The sequence below is a fragment of the Apteryx mantelli genome, chromosome 17, assembly GCF_036417845.1.
Source record: "Apteryx mantelli isolate bAptMan1 chromosome 17, bAptMan1.hap1, whole genome shotgun sequence".
Lineage (NCBI taxonomy): Eukaryota > Metazoa > Chordata > Aves > Apterygiformes > Apterygidae > Apteryx > Apteryx mantelli.
In genome coordinates this window covers 1,439,253-1,457,452 of record NC_089994.1, presented here as the reverse complement: position 1 = coordinate 1,457,452, position 18,200 = coordinate 1,439,253, and the positions used below count along the sequence as shown (strand labels likewise).

The 18,200-nt window shown below is 50.1% G+C and overlaps 3 long non-coding RNA genes across 3 annotated transcripts; all 3 read left to right on the top strand.

Moving 5' to 3' along the window:
* Positions 1 to 2,770: 2,770 nt before the first annotated feature.
* On the top strand, positions 2,771 to 5,883 carry LOC136993571 (uncharacterized). Its single transcript, XR_010885954.1, has 2 exons — positions 2,771 to 2,960; positions 5,542 to 5,883. It is a non-coding gene; the product is annotated as an uncharacterized lncRNA (long non-coding RNA).
* Positions 5,884 to 8,736: 2,853 nt separating this feature from the next.
* On the top strand, positions 8,737 to 11,849 carry LOC136993570 (uncharacterized). Its single transcript, XR_010885953.1, has 2 exons — positions 8,737 to 8,926; positions 11,508 to 11,849. It is a non-coding gene; the product is annotated as an uncharacterized lncRNA (long non-coding RNA).
* A 2,853-nt stretch (positions 11,850 to 14,702) lies between these two features.
* Positions 14,703 to 17,815, top strand: LOC136993569 (uncharacterized). The gene is made up of 2 exons (XR_010885952.1): positions 14,703 to 14,892; positions 17,474 to 17,815. It is a non-coding gene; the product is annotated as an uncharacterized lncRNA (long non-coding RNA).
* Positions 17,816 to 18,200: the final 385 nt, after the last annotated feature.

The window sequence follows — 18,200 nt, the reverse complement described above, 5'->3', positions numbered from 1 at the left end:
TCTCTGAGCACCCATTTACTGGCTTGGGTGCTCTGGCTGGTGCTTGGGAAAGGCCAAGCCCTGGGCACACATGGCCGTGCCCGGGGAAGGCCTGGCATAGGCTAGTCAAGGGCTGGCTCGGCCTTGCTCTTGAACTCTCCTGCAAGCCAAGGGCAGGCCAGGGCTGCAGGCCGGCCCCGCGGTGGACTCGCAGCAGCGGGGCGGTGGCGTGGGAAAGCGGCGACGCAACCGTGCGCAGTTGTGCCGGTAGTGCCAAGCGCTGGGAGACCGGCTGCGGCGAGCAGAGCTGCGTGCCCCTGGAGCGAGAGGTGCCAGCGGAGGGTCGCAGCTGCAGAAGGGCTCTTGATAGGAGCCATGGAGCATTATCTCGCTGCTGGCCTCCGAGACCTAGACGGACTGCTGAGTGCGGAGGAGAAGAGGGGCAAGGTGCGTGCTGGACGGATGCAGAGGGCTCAGCTTGGGAGCCGGCGACCACGCAGGGCTGCTCTGGGGCATGCGGCAGTGCAGAGGGAAGTGGCAGCGATAGACAGAGGGCAGTGGAGGCTCTCCGGGGGTCCTGTCTCTCTGCCCATGCTGGATTCCAGCCCGGCAGACAGCAGGGGTGGCGTGCAAGGACGCAAGGGCTTTGGTCTACAGGCTTTGGAGCTGCAGGGAAGGAGGAGATAAAGCAGAGAGCTGCTGTGGAATAGGCCACTCTTTGCACTCTCCTTGGGCTCTTTAAAGAGCATTTCTGGTACGTGCTGGGCAAGAAGCCTCTTGAGATGGTGGCCCGAATGCCCATGAGCGTCTCTGTCTTTTTAGCTCGGGCGCAGAAGACAGCAACTCCGAGTAGGATGTCCTGAGCTGCTGGATATCCCGCTCGGGGTCAAACTCCCGTTGCTGCCTGGCTCCAACGCTGTCTTCTACCGGACCGAGCTGGGGGAAAAGGTAAAAGCAGGGCAACGGGGGAGGAAAAGTCCCTCCTTTTCAATTATCTCCTTGCCCAGACCCATTGAGCAGCCTGCAAAAGAAAGAGCCTTTCACAGAAATCAGCGTGGCGACGTGCTGTAGAGTGGGAGCTGCAGTCCTTAAATGAGGCAGGCCTCAGCGGGCAAAGCAAGCTCCGGGCTCCGTGCCGCTGACAGAAGGCAGGAGTTGCAAAGAGCAGGGCCCGATACCGGCCACAGGTCGGCAGAGCGTCTCCCACCGCTGCTCTCTGCCCGTGCACGAGCTTGCCAGAGCCAACGCCAGCCTGCCTTGTGGCGCCGTGCAAGCGTGCCGCTCATGCCCTGCGTGCAGTAGGCAGCAAGGCGTCCAGGTGCTGGGGGAAGGGCTCCTTCTGGCAGGGCCCGAGATGTGAATCCAGGCTCTGCAGGCAATACCCTCAACCTCGGAGGCTTGAAAGCACTACCCTACGGGCTGACAAAGCTCGGAAGTCTCTTTCTCTCTTTCCTGATCTCTCCTACCCTGCTCATGCTGCGGACGATACTTTCTGCAGCTTCACCAGCCATCCGGTTATTTCAGTCTGGGAGATCCATACTGCCGCTCCCTGAGCTCCGAGTACAACAGTCTGCACGACCCACATTTGCGAGCCTACTACCACCGCAAAGACAACCTCCGGCGACTAAGGAGAGGAGGTTACATCACCAGCGACGGCAAAGTAGGTTGGACATCAGGGTGAGAAGAGCAGTTTCCATCGGAGGGGCAGCGGCAGGTTGCCAGAGCGCTTGCTGCAGCCGCTTCTTGCGGGTGGAGGGCGCAGGGCTGCTGGGCTGATTTCCCTGGGGGCAGAAGGAGCCCAGAGCCCGCTCCGGGAATTCCCACTCCTGCTCTTCCAAGGCTGTGCCGCGCTGCCTCGGCGCCGATGGAGCAGCGGGCGTGTGGGCTGGCGGCGGAGCGAGGGGCGCTGCTCCCCGCTGGCTGGCTGGCTGGCTGGGAGCAAAGCCGCCAGCCGCTGGGCAGGGCAGGCTGTGCAGGGGAGCAGCTCCCGCTGCCTTAGCGCTCTTTGGGGCAAGGCAGGCTGCGGAGTGAGCGTGACAAGTGGTGGCTGCTTTCTCCCCCTCATCTCGCCATAGGTCGTTTGCACCCTGCGGGAGTTCAACGAGTACAGGCAGTACCTGACCACGCTCAGGATAGAGGCTGACAAAATGTACCGTCGAGAACAAGTACGTAAAGCTCAGGGTTCACAGGGCTGGGGCTGGGGGCGGCCAGGAAAGTCATCCCCCAGCGCCTGCTGGCAGTGCCGAGGGAAGTCCTTGTGATATGTGCTAATTTGTTGCATCAAAGTGAGAAACAGCCTTGGGAACATCTTGTATTGTGGTATGTACTAATTTGTTACATCAGCGAGAAACAGCCTTGGGAACATCTGTGGGAACATCCTACAGCCTGTGGTGGGGGGCATGTACTCTGCCTGAGAAAATTGAGTTGAGCTAGCGAAGCGGCAATGTTAGTTTAGATAGCCTAATATGGCACACAATGCAGAGGAAGACTCCAGCCTAATCCCCACGACCACCAGAGGGCTGAAGAAGACCCCCTAGCAACAGCCGGCGCAACCGCAGAAGTTACAGGAGGTGCCCCGTATACCCGGAACTGGAATCGCATATAAGGAGACTGTGAGGGGGGGTTGTGCGCGCCGTTGGTGAAGCAGGAGACTCCCCCCCGGCCGCCCAGCGCTGTTTTGCTTACTTGTGACTTGCTCAATTATTTTATAAATTGGAATTTATGCAACCCGGCCCGAGTGGTTGTCAATTTGTCACGTTTACCTATAACAATTTTGGTGCCGTGACTCGGATACAGGCTTCCCTGGTTTCGGGACTCTGACTCAGGGGAGGCGCCCCATCCCGTTTTCGGATGGCCCCTGAGTGGGTGGTTCCCCTACCATAACCTGTATTTCCGAACCCTAAATCAGGACAAGTAAGCAAAAGAACTGCAGTACCCCGTAAACTTTGTGCACGAAGATCCGAACGAAGACTCAGGACTGAGTGAGTATATGTATGCGGTTCCGTTCGGTTGGGGTGGGATACCCGGAGCACGTGAGAAGTCCCCAGGGGACGGAGTGAGCGCGGATCCTCCAGGAGAGGGGGTCCTTAGCGCGGACCCTCCAGGAGAGGGGGTCCTTGTGTAACAGGGGGCGGAGTGAGTGCGGACCCTCCAGGAGAGGGGGTCCTTGGTGCGGACCCTCCAGGAGAGGGGGTCCTTGTGTAGCGGGGGACCGAAAAGGGGCACCCGACAGCCGACTGGGCCGCCCTCTGTGAAGGGACAACCGTCCTAGCAGTAGAGACTCGGGTGGTGTGAGTGCGGTCCCCTGCGGAGAGAAAGAGAGTTGTAAAAGAAAGTGACTGAGGTGGGTGCTCCGGAAGATGGGACAGAAAAAGAGCAAGTCTTCTGATCCCATAGAGGGCTTTACGGTACGGTTACCGGATATACCGCCCGATAGCCCTTTAGGATTAATGATTAAGTATTGGAACGATTGGCCCTCCAGAAAAGGCAAAAGCCGAAAAAAAAAAAATAATAATAATAATAATAATTTAAAAAATGGTATATTACTGTATGCAAGTATGGGGTGGGAAGCAGATTAGAAGAGACCACCTTTATTGGCAAGTATACGGGTCTTTTGAAAATTGGATATGTCAGGCTCTATATATATATGTGAAATCAAAAGAGCCCTTTAGTTTAGAAGGAAGTGAGTATGTTAGTTTATGGATAAGACCAGATACTCGGACCATGATATTTACCCTGAAAGAGAAAGGTCCGAGGAAGAAAAATAAAATGCTGGAGGAACTTCCCGTTTTTCCTCCCCCCCCCATATTCCCTCAGCTCCGGCTCAGAATGCCGAGCATCAGACGCATATGTCTGATCTAAGGACCATAATGGTTCAGGGAATCAGGGAATCTGTTCCCAGGGGGCAAAATATTAATAAGGCCTTCATGGAACAACAGAAGAAGGACGAAACACCAACAGAATGGCTCGAGAGACTTAGGAAAAATCTGCAACTTTATTCCGGGGTAGACCCCAGTACCCCTGTGGGACAAGCTCTATTGAAAACAGTTTGTAGCAAAGGCCTTTCCAGATATCAGAAGGAAGTTAGAGAAGTTAGATGATTGGCAAGATAGAGGACTGGATGAATTGCTGAGGGAAGCTCAGAAAGTGTATGTGCGAAGGGAGGAGGAAACCCATTGGCGGCAGGCAAAGATTCTGGTTGCAGCAGTCCGAGAAGGACAGAGAGGAATCCAGGCACAACCCCCTAGGTCGTATAACAGACCTAAAAGGAAGCCACCTCACCAAGAAGGACAACCCAGGGAAGTTGTGACGAGGGACTTGAGGCAGGTTGAGTGTTTTTATTGCCAGAAAAAAGGGCATCTGAAGAGAAATTGCAGGAAACGAATGCAGGATGAGCAAATGTTCCAAGAAGAGTAGGGGGAGGTCAGGGGCTCTATCTGCTGGGGACTCATGAAGGAACCGAGCCCTTGATAAAATTGAAATTAGGTCCCCAGCGACAAGAAGTAGAATTCCTTGTGGATTCTGGGGCAGAAAGATCTACTGTCCAAATGGTACCCTGGGGGTGTAAACCATCCCCAGAGAAATTACAAGTGATAGGAGCTAAGGGAGAACCCTTTAAGGTCCCAGTAATTAAAAATGTGGAAATAGAATCAGACTCTCGATTAGGTGTTGGATCCTTTTTATTAGTTCCCGAAGCTGAATATAATTTACTGAGCCAAGATATGATGGTTGAATTAGGAGTCAATTTAGAAGTAGAGAATCAAGAATTAGTTATAAAATTATGCACCCTTACTATTGAAGATGAGGCCAAAATCAACCCTGAAGTTTGGTATACCCCAGAATCAGTAGGAAGACTAGATATTGCTCCCTTTGAAGTGAGTATACGAAATCCAGAAATCCCTGTTAGAGACAAGCAATGTCCAATGTCACAGGAAGGGAGGCAAGGACTCCGACCAGTAATCCAGAGGCTAATAAATCAAAGGTTACTGGAGCCTTGTATGTCTCCCCATAATACCCCCACCCCATAATCCGTGTGTTGGCTGAAGAGCCTGTCTGCCCCATGTGCGGCTCCAGGCACAGAGCGATGAGACAGCCCCCGCCCTGGCAAGGAGCCCCCTTCCCGCATCAGCCCCTACACCGCCCCGGGAAGGCAGGATGAGACCCCAGCTGCTCCTGGGCTGAGCACCCTGCTTGGGGTCCCAGCAGGCGCTGCGAGAAGTGGGGTGCAGGCTTCCCCCTTCTCCCCGCTGGAGACGCTGCTGCCCTGGCCGGCGGTGGCAGCAGCCCCAGGCCCCCCCCAGCAGGCAGGTAGTGGGGTGACGGTGCCTCCCCCAGCCCAGCACCGCCTGTGCTGCTCCGCGCGCCGAGGCGGCTCGCTGTCTTCCTCTGCTTTAGTCTGGTGCTTGGAGCTGGGGCCCCACCTCAGCTCTGCAAAACAGAGACCTCCACTAGATGTAGCCATTCACCGAGTTAACCCTGGAGACAAGGTTTTAATTAAAACCTGGAAAGACTCGTCCTTGACTCCCCGCTGGGAGGGACCTTTTCTTGTCTTACTTACCACAGACACTGCTATTCGTACCGCAGAGCGAGGATGGACACACGCTAGCAGAATTAAAGGACCGATTTCAGAATCATCGTGGGAAGCCTTTGGAAATCCGGACAATTTAAAAGTAACCTTTAAGAAGAAACCTGGAATCCTCGATAAGTGAGACCACATTTTGTAAAACCTAACATAGTATTTGTTATAACCCCACATTGTATTTGTTATCCCTTTGTGTGTTATGCATGTGGGGTTTGTAAAGGGAAGTAGTGGACTCATTGTTAGTACGGGTATCTCCCTAGCGGCATTTGCCGCCCTTGTTACGACAAAATTGACTTATTAGACATTAAAAGATCTTAAGAAAAGGTCGGTAGAATGGTGGGAAGCCTTTGTTAAAGGAGTACAACCTGAGAAAGGTTGTACCCATGCCAACCACCCCGATCACATAAGGCTAAAATTAAAAACACCAATTGTAGGTGGACTGTGCCGTATGTTGGGTGTCTCTCTCAAAAAACTGGGGAGCCTTTCAAATCAGAAAGGCACATAAAGGAGGTTCCCCTGAAGAATACGGCTGCTGTCGAGAAGACAGGTACACCCTGCTGCTCTGAGCAAAAGAGTAGGCAGAGGAGACAGAGACGTATAGAAACTGTGGGGATCAAGGCCGACAAGCCACCTCCTAAGCAGGAATACCTAAAGTTATAAGACCCAGACTCTTTAAAGTCCCAGAGACACCTGGCATCACGGATCGCCCCTCCAAGGCATTAAGGGTTTGTAAAGTATCCGTTAACCAAGCCATGGGTCCACTACTCCTCTGGAAGATGATTGTGCTAGGCTTATTAGGAAGACGAATCAAAGGGGAACATAATGTACACCAACCCTTTAAGTGGACATTAATAAGGTGGGAGGATCAAACAGCGATCCAAGTACGAAGTGTACCCGGGAGTCCCACATTCACAGCTACCTTGTGTGAGTTGGCACCTATAGAACCATGTCTAGATCACATGGGTTTTTACTTTTGTCCTAGTTCTAATCCTGGGCGGGGGTATTTTAACTATCCAAACTCCTATTATTGTGCTTATTGGGGGTGTGAAACTATAGCCTCGGATTGGGCCCCAGGAGCAGGGTCGGATAAGTTTATTAAGGTCCAGTGGGGACCTTATGGCTGTACACCTTCCAATGGGAGGTCCAGTACAGGTTCGCGCCCTTATTCGGCTTTTGGCAATCAGGGTAACTGTAAGCACCTGATGATAAACATTACCCGCCCGGAGGACCCAGGATGGTTTTTGGGAAAGACCTGGGGGGTCCGGTACTGGGAACCCGGGACCGATAGGGGAGGATTATTTACCATAAAGAAAGAAAGTGTGCGACCTACTCCTCAAGCGATAGGGCTGAATCTAGTTGTTAAAAGGGTGGAATCAAGAATCAAACCAACGGGGGCGATCATGAATCCGACAAGTATTCCTATGAATCACCCCACCCCGAAAGATACTGTTGTAATCTCAGAAAGTAAAGCCACAGAGAGGGTAGACAATCCTCTGTGGAAGGTTGTGCAAGCAACCTACAAAGTATTAAATGCTACAACTCCTAGTATAACTACCCATTGCTGGTTATGCTACGACATAAGACCCCCTTTTTATGAAGCAATAGGAGTAAATATGACATATACCTTAAGCAATGATTTCGACTCACATTGTCAATGGGAAGATAAGAAGAAGGGGTTGACCGTGGAACAAGTTACGGGAATGGGAATGTGTATTGGCAAAGTACCAAAATCAAAAAGAAAGCTGTGTGGGTCTATAACATTGCAAACCTACACCTCCGAAAATGGATGGATTATTCCCACCAAAGGAACTAGATGGATATGCTCAAAAATGGGCCTAACTCCCTGTGTCTCCCTAAAGGTACTCAGTGGGTCCCCAGAATATTGTATACAAGTGGAAGTAGTTCCAAGGATCTTGTACCATCCAGAAAATGTGATGTACGATCATTGGGACACCCCTCACCCGGTCCGAGTAAAGAGGGAACCATTCACCGCAATTACTATAGCCACCTTACTGGGTCTTGGGGCAGTGGGAGCGGGAACCGGAATTTCCTCCTTAGTGATGCAACAGCAGAGCCTTAGCACTCTACGGGCAGCTGTGGATGAGGACTTAGAATGAATAGAAAAATCCATCACCGCCTTAGAAAAGTCGTTAACATCACTATCAGAAGTAGTGTTACAGAACAGAAGAGGGATGGACCTCTTATTTTTGCAACAGGGAGGATTGTGTGCAGCCCTAGGAGAAGAATGTTGTTTTTACGTGGATCATACAGGAGTTGTCAGGGATACTATGGCGAAATTGAGAGAAGGCCTTGAAAAACGTAAAAAGGAAAGAGAAGCCCAGCAAGGGTGGTATGAATCATGGTTCAGTCGTTCTCCCTGGCTAACAACTTTATTGTCTGCAATAGCGGGTCCATTAGCTTTACTAGTACTTGTGTTGACCTTTGGGCCGTGTATAGTAAATAAAATTATTAACTTAGCAAAAAGCAGACTCGAAGCTGCCCACCTACTGTTGATAAAAAGTCAATATAAACAACTAAATGAAGATGAGAGTAAGCATAACCCTATGCTCTCCCTGGCACAGGAGGCTGTTGCTCGATTTGATGAACAAATTAGAAGGGACCAAAACAAAAAGGGGGGAATTGTGATATGTGCTAATTTGTTGCATCAAAGTGAGAAACAGCCTTGGGAACATCTTGTATTGTGGTATGTACTAATTTGTTACATCAGCGAGAAACAGCCTTGGGAACATCTGTGGGAACATCCTACAGCCTGTGGTGGGGGGCATGTACTCTGCCTGAGAAAATTGAGTTGAGCTAGCGAAGCGGCAATGTTAGTTTAGATAGCCTAATATGGCACACAATGCAGAGGAAGACTCCAGCCTAATCCCCACGACCACCAGAGGGCTGAAGAAGACCCCCTAGCAACAGCCGGCGCAACCGCAGAAGTTACAGGAGGTGCCCCGTATACCCGGAACTGGAATCGCATATAAGGAGACTGTGAGGGGGGGTTGTGCGCGCCGTTGGTGAAGCAGGAGACTCCCCCCCGGCCGCCCAGCGCTGTTTCGCTTACTTGTGACTTGCTCAATTATTTTATAAATTGGAATTTATGCAACCCGGCCCGAGTGGTTGTCAATTTGTCACGTTTACCTATAACAATTTTGGTGCCGTGACTCGGATACAGGCTTCCCTGGTTTCGGGACTCTGACTCAGGGGAGGCGCCCCATCCCGTTTTCGGATGGCCCCTGAGTGGGTGGTTCCCCTACCATAACCTGTATTTCCGAACCCTAAATCAGGACAAGTAAGCAAAAGAACTGCAGTACCCCGTAAACTTTGTGCACGAAGATCCGAACGAAGACTCAGGACTGAGTGAGTATATGTATGCGGTTCCGTTCGGTTGGGGTGGGATACCCGGAGCACGTGAGAAGTCCCCAGGGGACGGAGTGAGCGCGGATCCTCCAGGAGAGGGGGTCCTTAGCGCGGACCCTCCAGGAGAGGGGGTCCTTGTGTAACAGGGGGCGGAGTGAGTGCGGACCCTCCAGGAGAGGGGGTCCTTGGTGCGGACCCTCCAGGAGAGGGGGTCCTTGTGTAGCGGGGGACCGAAAAGGGGCACCCGACAGCCGACTGGGCCGCCCTCTGTGAAGGGACAACCGTCCTAGCAGTAGAGACTCGGGTGGTGTGAGTGCGGTCCCCTGCGGAGAGAAAGAGAGTTGTAAAAGAAAGTGACTGAGGTGGGTGCTCCGGAAGATGGGACAGAAAAAGAGCAAGTCTTCTGATCCCATAGAGGGCTTTACGGTACGGTTACCGGATATACCGCCCGATAGCCCTTTAGGATTAATGATTAAGTATTGGAACGATTGGCCCTCCAGAAAAGGCAAAAGCCGAAAAAAAAAAAAAAATAATAATAATAATAATTTAAAAAATGGTATATTACTGTATGCAAGTATGGGGTGGGAAGCAGATTAGAAGAGACCACCTTTATTGGCAAGTATACGGGTCTTTTGAAAATTGGATATGTCAGGCTCTATATATATATGTGAAATCAAAAGAGCCCTTTAGTTTAGAAGGAAGTGAGTATGTTAGTTTATGGATAAGACCAGATACTCGGACCATGATATTTACCCTGAAAGAGAAAGGTCCGAGGAAGAAAAATAAAATGCTGGAGGAACTTCCCGTTTTTCCTCCCCCCCCCATATTCCCTCAGCTCCGGCTCAGAATGCCGAGCATCAGACGCATATGTCTGATCTAAGGACCATAATGGTTCAGGGAATCAGGGAATCTGTTCCCAGGGGGCAAAATATTAATAAGGCCTTCATGGAACAACAGAAGAAGGACGAAACACCAACAGAATGGCTCGAGAGACTTAGGAAAAATCTGCAACTTTATTCCGGGGTAGACCCCAGTACCCCTGTGGGACAAGCTCTATTGAAAACAGTTTGTAGCAAAGGCCTTTCCAGATATCAGAAGGAAGTTAGAGAAGTTAGATGATTGGCAAGATAGAGGACTGGATGAATTGCTGAGGGAAGCTCAGAAAGTGTATGTGCGAAGGGAGGAGGAAACCCATTGGCGGCAGGCAAAGATTCTGGTTGCAGCAGTCCGAGAAGGACAGAGAGGAATCCAGGCACAACCCCCTAGGTCGTATAACAGACCTAAAAGGAAGCCACCTCACCAAGAAGGACAACCCAGGGAAGTTGTGACGAGGGACTTGAGGCAGGTTGAGTGTTTTTATTGCCAGAAAAAAGGGCATCTGAAGAGAAATTGCAGGAAACGAATGCAGGATGAGCAAATGTTCCAAGAAGAGTAGGGGGAGGTCAGGGGCTCTATCTGCTGGGGACTCATGAAGGAACCGAGCCCTTGATAAAATTGAAATTAGGTCCCCAGCGACAAGAAGTAGAATTCCTTGTGGATTCTGGGGCAGAAAGATCTACTGTCCAAATGGTACCCTGGGGGTGTAAACCATCCCCAGAGAAATTACAAGTGATAGGAGCTAAGGGAGAACCCTTTAAGGTCCCAGTAATTAAAAATGTGGAAATAGAATCAGACTCTCGATTAGGTGTTGGATCCTTTTTATTAGTTCCCGAAGCTGAATATAATTTACTGAGCCAAGATATGATGGTTGAATTAGGAGTCAATTTAGAAGTAGAGAATCAAGAATTAGTTATAAAATTATGCACCCTTACTATTGAAGATGAGGCCAAAATCAACCCTGAAGTTTGGTATACCCCAGAATCAGTAGGAAGACTAGATATTGCTCCCTTTGAAGTGAGTATACGAAATCCAGAAATCCCTGTTAGAGACAAGCAATGTCCAATGTCACAGGAAGGGAGGCAAGGACTCCGACCAGTAATCCAGAGGCTAATAAATCAAAGGTTACTGGAGCCTTGTATGTCTCCCCATAATACCCCCACCCCATAATCCGTGTGTTGGCTGAAGAGCCTGTCTGCCCCATGTGCGGCTCCAGGCACAGAGCGATGAGACAGCCCCCGCCCTGGCAAGGAGCCCCCTTCCCGCATCAGCCCCTACACCGCCCCGGGAAGGCAGGATGAGACCCCAGCTGCTCCTGGGCTGAGCACCCTGCTTGGGGTCCCAGCAGGCGCTGCGAGAAGTGGGGTGCAGGCTTCCCCCTTCTCCCCGCTGGAGACGCTGCTGCCCTGGCCGGCGGTGGCAGCAGCCCCAGGCCCCCCCCAGCAGGCAGGTAGTGGGGTGACGGTGCCTCCCCCAGCCCAGCACCGCCTGTGCTGCTCCGCGCGCCGAGGCGGCTCGCTGTCTTCCTCTGCTTTAGTCTGGTGCTTGGAGCTGGGGCCCCACCTCAGCTCTGCAAAACAGAGACCTCCACTAGATGTAGCCATTCACCGAGTTAACCCTGGAGACAAGGTTTTAATTAAAACCTGGAAAGACTCGTCCTTGACTCCCCGCTGGGAGGGACCTTTTCTTGTCTTACTTACCACAGACACTGCTATTCGTACCGCAGAGCGAGGATGGACACACGCTAGCAGAATTAAAGGACCGATTTCAGAATCATCGTGGGAAGCCTTTGGAAATCCGGACAATTTAAAAGTAACCTTTAAGAAGAAACCTGGAATCCTCGATAAGTGAGACCACATTTTGTAAAACCTAACATAGTATTTGTTATAACCCCACATTGTATTTGTTATCCCTTTGTGTGTTATGCATGTGGGGTTTGTAAAGGGAAGTAGTGGACTCATTGTTAGTACGGGTATCTCCCTAGCGGCATTTGCCGCCCTTGTTACGACAAAATTGACTTATTAGACATTAAAAGATCTTAAGAAAAGGTCGGTAGAATGGTGGGAAGCCTTTGTTAAAGGAGTACAACCTGAGAAAGGTTGTACCCATGCCAACCACCCCGATCACATAAGGCTAAAATTAAAAACACCAATTGTAGGTGGACTGTGCCGTATGTTGGGTGTCTCTCTCAAAAAACTGGGGAGCCTTTCAAATCAGAAAGGCACATAAAGGAGGTTCCCCTGAAGAATACGGCTGCTGTCGAGAAGACAGGTACACCCTGCTGCTCTGAGCAAAAGAGTAGGCAGAGGAGACAGAGACGTATAGAAACTGTGGGGATCAAGGCCGACAAGCCACCTCCTAAGCAGGAATACCTAAAGTTATAAGACCCAGACTCTTTAAAGTCCCAGAGACACCTGGCATCACGGATCGCCCCTCCAAGGCATTAAGGGTTTGTAAAGTATCCGTTAACCAAGCCATGGGTCCACTACTCCTCTGGAAGATGATTGTGCTAGGCTTATTAGGAAGACGAATCAAAGGGGAACATAATGTACACCAACCCTTTAAGTGGACATTAATAAGGTGGGAGGATCAAACAGCGATCCAAGTACGAAGTGTACCCGGGAGTCCCACATTCACAGCTACCTTGTGTGAGTTGGCACCTATAGAACCATGTCTAGATCACATGGGTTTTTACTTTTGTCCTAGTTCTAATCCTGGGCGGGGGTATTTTAACTATCCAAACTCCTATTATTGTGCTTATTGGGGGTGTGAAACTATAGCCTCGGATTGGGCCCCAGGAGCAGGGTCGGATAAGTTTATTAAGGTCCAGTGGGGACCTTATGGCTGTACACCTTCCAATGGGAGGTCCAGTACAGGTTCGCGCCCTTATTCGGCTTTTGGCAATCAGGGTAACTGTAAGCACCTGATGATAAACATTACCCGCCCGGAGGACCCAGGATGGTTTTTGGGAAAGACCTGGGGGGTCCGGTACTGGGAACCCGGGACCGATAGGGGAGGATTATTTACCATAAAGAAAGAAAGTGTGCGACCTACTCCTCAAGCGATAGGGCTGAATCTAGTTGTTAAAAGGGTGGAATCAAGAATCAAACCAACGGGGGCGATCATGAATCCGACAAGTATTCCTATGAATCACCCCACCCCGAAAGATACTGTTGTAATCTCAGAAAGTAAAGCCACAGAGAGGGTAGACAATCCTCTGTGGAAGGTTGTGCAAGCAACCTACAAAGTATTAAATGCTACAACTCCTAGTATAACTACCCATTGCTGGTTATGCTACGACATAAGACCCCCTTTTTATGAAGCAATAGGAGTAAATATGACATATACCTTAAGCAATGATTTCGACTCACATTGTCAATGGGAAGATAAGAAGAAGGGGTTGACCGTGGAACAAGTTACGGGAATGGGAATGTGTATTGGCAAAGTACCAAAATCAAAAAGAAAGCTGTGTGGGTCTATAACATTGCAAACCTACACCTCCGAAAATGGATGGATTATTCCCACCAAAGGAACTAGATGGATATGCTCAAAAATGGGCCTAACTCCCTGTGTCTCCCTAAAGGTACTCAGTGGGTCCCCAGAATATTGTATACAAGTGGAAGTAGTTCCAAGGATCTTGTACCATCCAGAAAATGTGATGTACGATCATTGGGACACCCCTCACCCGGTCCGAGTAAAGAGGGAACCATTCACCGCAATTACTATAGCCACCTTACTGGGTCTTGGGGCAGTGGGAGCGGGAACCGGAATTTCCTCCTTAGTGATGCAACAGCAGAGCCTTAGCACTCTACGGGCAGCTGTGGATGAGGACTTAGAATGAATAGAAAAATCCATCACCGCCTTAGAAAAGTCGTTAACATCACTATCAGAAGTAGTGTTACAGAACAGAAGAGGGATGGACCTCTTATTTTTGCAACAGGGAGGATTGTGTGCAGCCCTAGGAGAAGAATGTTGTTTTTACGTGGATCATACAGGAGTTGTCAGGGATACTATGGCGAAATTGAGAGAAGGCCTTGAAAAACGTAAAAAGGAAAGAGAAGCCCAGCAAGGGTGGTATGAATCATGGTTCAGTCGTTCTCCCTGGCTAACAACTTTATTGTCTGCAATAGCGGGTCCATTAGCTTTACTAGTACTTGTGTTGACCTTTGGGCCGTGTATAGTAAATAAAATTATTAACTTAGCAAAAAGCAGACTCGAAGCTGCCCACCTACTGTTGATAAAAAGTCAATATAAACAACTAAATGAAGATGAGAGTAAGCATAACCCTATGCTCTCCCTGGCACAGGAGGCTGTTGCTCGATTTGATGAACAAATTAGAAGGGACCAAAACAAAAAGGGGGGAATTGTGATATGTGCTAATTTGTTGCATCAAAGTGAGAAACAGCCTTGGGAACATCTTGTATTGTGGTATGTACTAATTTGTTACATCAGCGAGAAACAGCCTTGGGAACATCTGTGGGAACATCCTACAGCCTGTGGTGGGGGGCATGTACTCTGCCTGAGAAAATTGAGTTGAGCTAGCGAAGCGGCAATGTTAGTTTAGATAGCCTAATATGGCACACAATGCAGAGGAAGACTCCAGCCTAATCCCCACGACCACCAGAGGGCTGAAGAAGACCCCCTAGCAACAGCCGGCGCAACCGCAGAAGTTACAGGAGGTGCCCCGTATACCCGGAACTGGAATCGCATATAAGGAGACTGTGAGGGGGGGTTGTGCGCGCCGTTGGTGAAGCAGGAGACTCCCCCCCGGCCGCCCAGCGCTGTTTCGCTTACTTGTGACTTGCTCAATTATTTTATAAATTGGAATTTATGCAACCCGGCCCGAGTGGTTGTCAATTTGTCACGTTTACCTATAACAATTTTGGTGCCGTGACTCGGATACAGGCTTCCCTGGTTTCGGGACTCTGACTCAGGGGAGGCGCCCCATCCCGTTTTCGGATGGCCCCTGAGTGGGTGGTTCCCCTACCATAACCTGTATTTCCGAACCCTAAATCAGGACAAGTAAGCAAAAGAACTGCAGTACCCCGTAAACTTTGTGCACGAAGATCCGAACGAAGACTCAGGACTGAGTGAGTATATGTATGCGGTTCCGTTCGGTTGGGGTGGGATACCCGGAGCACGTGAGAAGTCCCCAGGGGACGGAGTGAGCGCGGATCCTCCAGGAGAGGGGGTCCTTAGCGCGGACCCTCCAGGAGAGGGGGTCCTTGTGTAACAGGGGGCGGAGTGAGTGCGGACCCTCCAGGAGAGGGGGTCCTTGGTGCGGACCCTCCAGGAGAGGGGGTCCTTGTGTAGCGGGGGACCGAAAAGGGGCACCCGACAGCCGACTGGGCCGCCCTCTGTGAAGGGACAACCGTCCTAGCAGTAGAGACTCGGGTGGTGTGAGTGCGGTCCCCTGCGGAGAGAAAGAGAGTTGTAAAAGAAAGTGACTGAGGTGGGTGCTCCGGAAGATGGGACAGAAAAAGAGCAAGTCTTCTGATCCCATAGAGGGCTTTACGGTACGGTTACCGGATATACCGCCCGATAGCCCTTTAGGATTAATGATTAAGTATTGGAACGATTGGCCCTCCAGAAAAGGCAAAAGCCGAAAAAAAAAAAATAATAATAATAATAATAATTTAAAAAATGGTATATTACTGTATGCAAGTATGGGGTGGGAAGCAGATTAGAAGAGACCACCTTTATTGGCAAGTATACGGGTCTTTTGAAAATTGGATATGTCAGGCTCTATATATATATGTGAAATCAAAAGAGCCCTTTAGTTTAGAAGGAAGTGAGTATGTTAGTTTATGGATAAGACCAGATACTCGGACCATGATATTTACCCTGAAAGAGAAAGGTCCGAGGAAGAAAAATAAAATGCTGGAGGAACTTCCCGTTTTTCCTCCCCCCCCCATATTCCCTCAGCTCCGGCTCAGAATGCCGAGCATCAGACGCATATGTCTGATCTAAGGACCATAATGGTTCAGGGAATCAGGGAATCTGTTCCCAGGGGGCAAAATATTAATAAGGCCTTCATGGAACAACAGAAGAAGGACGAAACACCAACAGAATGGCTCGAGAGACTTAGGAAAAATCTGCAACTTTATTCCGGGGTAGACCCCAGTACCCCTGTGGGACAAGCTCTATTGAAAACAGTTTGTAGCAAAGGCCTTTCCAGATATCAGAAGGAAGTTAGAGAAGTTAGATGATTGGCAAGATAGAGGACTGGATGAATTGCTGAGGGAAGCTCAGAAAGTGTATGTGCGAAGGGAGGAGGAAACCCATTGGCGGCAGGCAAAGATTCTGGTTGCAGCAGTCCGAGAAGGACAGAGAGGAATCCAGGCACAACCCCCTAGGTCGTATAACAGACCTAAAAGGAAGCCACCTCACCAAGAAGGACAACCCAGGGAAGTTGTGACGAGGGACTTGAGGCAGGTTGAGTGTTTTTATTGCCAGAAAAAAGGGCATCTGAAGAGAAATTGCAGGAAACGAATGCAGGATGAGCAAATGTTCCAAGAAGAGTAGGGGGAGGTCAGGGGCTCTATCTGCTGGGGACTCATGAAGGAACCGAGCCCTTGATAAAATTGAAATTAGGTCCCCAGCGACAAGAAGTAGAATTCCTTGTGGATTCTGGGGCAGAAAGATCTACTGTCCAAATGGTACCCTGGGGGTGTAAACCATCCCCAGAGAAATTACAAGTGATAGGAGCTAAGGGAGAACCCTTTAAGGTCCCAGTAATTAAAAATGTGGAAATAGAATCAGACTCTCGATTAGGTGTTGGATCCTTTTTATTAGTTCCCGAAGCTGAATATAATTTACTGAGCCAAGATATGATGGTTGAATTAGGAGTCAATTTAGAAGTAGAGAATCAAGAATTAGTTATAAAATTATGCACCCTTACTATTGAAGATGAGGCCAAAATCAACCCTGAAGTTTGGTATACCCCAGAATCAGTAGGAAGACTAGATATTGCTCCCTTTGAAGTGAGTATACGAAATCCAGAAATCCCTGTTAGAGACAAGCAATGTCCAATGTCACAGGAAGGGAGGCAAGGACTCCGACCAGTAATCCAGAGGCTAATAAATCAAAGGTTACTGGAGCCTTGTATGTCTCCCCATAATACCCCCACCCCATAATCCGTGTGTTGGCTGAAGAGCCTGTCTGCCCCATGTGCGGCTCCAGGCACAGAGCGATGAGACAGCCCCCGCCCTGGCAAGGAGCCCCCTTCCCGCATCAGCCCCTACACCGCCCCGGGAAGGCAGGATGAGACCCCAGCTGCTCCTGGGCTGAGCACCCTGCTTGGGGTCCCAGCAGGCGCTGCGAGAAGTGGGGTGCAGGCTTCCCCCTTCTCCCCGCTGGAGACGCTGCTGCCCTGGCCGGCGGTGGCAGCAGCCCCAGGCCCCCCCCAGCAGGCAGGTAGTGGGGTGACGGTGCCTCCCCCAGCCCAGCACCGCCTGTGCTGCTCCGCGCGCCGAGGCGGCTCGCTGTCTTCCTCTGCTTTAGTCTGGTGCTTGGAGCTGGGGCCCCACCTCAGCTCTGCAAAACAGAGACCTCCACTAGATGTAGCCATTCACCGAGTTAACCCTGGAGACAAGGTTTTAATTAAAACCTGGAAAGACTCGTCCTTGACTCCCCGCTGGGAGGGACCTTTTCTTGTCTTACTTACCACAGACACTGCTATTCGTACCGCAGAGCGAGGATGGACACACGCTAGCAGAATTAAAGGACCGATTTCAGAATCATCGTGGGAAGCCTTTGGAAATCCGGACAATTTAAAAGTAACCTTTAAGAAGAAACCTGGAATCCTCGATAAGTGAGACCACATTTTGTAAAACCTAACATAGTATTTGTTATAACCCCACATTGTATTTGTTATCCCTTTGTGTGTTATGCATGTGGGGTTTGTAAAGGGAAGTAGTGGACTCATTGTTAGTACGGGTATCTCCCTAGCGGCATTTGCCGCCCTTGTTACGACAAAATTGACTTATTAGACATTAAAAGATCTTAAGAAAAGGTCGGTAGAATGGTGGGAAGCCTTTGTTAAAGGAGTACAACCTGAGAAAGGTTGTACCCATGCCAACCACCCCGATCACATAAGGCTAAAATTAAAAACACCAATTGTAGGTGGACTGTGCCGTATGTTGGGTGTCTCTCTCAAAAAACTGGGGAGCCTTTCAAATCAGAAAGGCACATAAAGGAGGTTCCCCTGAAGAATACGGCTGCTGTCGAGAAGACAGGTACACCCTGCTGCTCTGAGCAAAAGAGTAGGCAGAGGAGACAGAGACGTATAGAAACTGTGGGGATCAAGGCCGACAAGCCACCTCCTAAGCAGGAATACCTAAAGTTATAAGACCCAGACTCTTTAAAGTCCCAGAGACACCTGGCATCACGGATCGCC